Genomic DNA, 964 nt, shown 5'->3' on the forward strand with positions numbered 1-964 from the left:
AAAGAGCAACCCCATGTTCTTTCCAGGTTCCTTCCAGCTTTATCTGTGAGCACAAAGACCTCAGTGCCTTGTCTAGCATTCACCAAGCCCCAGACTCAACTCCCAACACAATGAAAGAAGAAAAAGCTAGCATACTGGCTCTGTCTTTTAATTTTCAGAAATAGAATTTTATTGACTGTCAAACAGGATACGTCGTATAAAAATCAACTCTGTCACACCCCTCCATTTCATTCATTTAATGTTCACATAAAAATAAGCCTCCACATGTTTTAATGATTAAAGTGAAATGATTTCACATCAATAGTAACCTCTGATGAAATTTTCTTTTTAACTCCAGGCTTGTAGATACATTGAGTATAAGCAGCCCCCACCCCACACGCATACCCTATATTTAAATGGTGACTTGTGGACAGAACATTTTCCTGAGAAGCAAGGAAAGCAAAGATGCAAAGGGAGCTTATCCATGGGGCTCAGCCAACGTGCCATAAAGCAAGAGGTTCCAAAAAGGAAGAACCACACTTCCCATGTAACAAGTTGTCTGGAGAAGAAACACAACTCATGCCATTGCGTTGGCTGCCTCTGAGCTCCCGCAAGTCCCAAGAGTTTCTCATTTTTGGAATTAATTCAGTCCTCTGGTTCTCCTTCCAGTAAGCTGCTCCCTGGGAGAGCAGGTTAGGAAGTTGTCTTTCTTCTCTGAACCGTCTATTGAGTGTTGACTATGAGAATGCATCCACGAGCCAAGCAGGTCACCCACAGGTGACGGCCACTTTCACAGCTCCTGATCATACAAGCTGGTTAGTATGGTCACCCTTTCACGGGAAATGTTTCCCACCGAGTTACAGATCTCAGTCCCTAGACTTTAGGATGGACTTCTAGTACTAAAACACAATCTCTCCTGGATTTCTAGATCCATATACATAGGTTTTCTTTGGGTCGTGGCTTCCCGACTAACTTCCACGTCATT

This window comes from Microtus ochrogaster, linkage group LG1 (genome assembly GCF_000317375.1).
Source record: "Microtus ochrogaster isolate Prairie Vole_2 linkage group LG1, MicOch1.0, whole genome shotgun sequence".
Taxonomy (NCBI): domain Eukaryota; kingdom Metazoa; phylum Chordata; class Mammalia; order Rodentia; family Cricetidae; genus Microtus; species Microtus ochrogaster.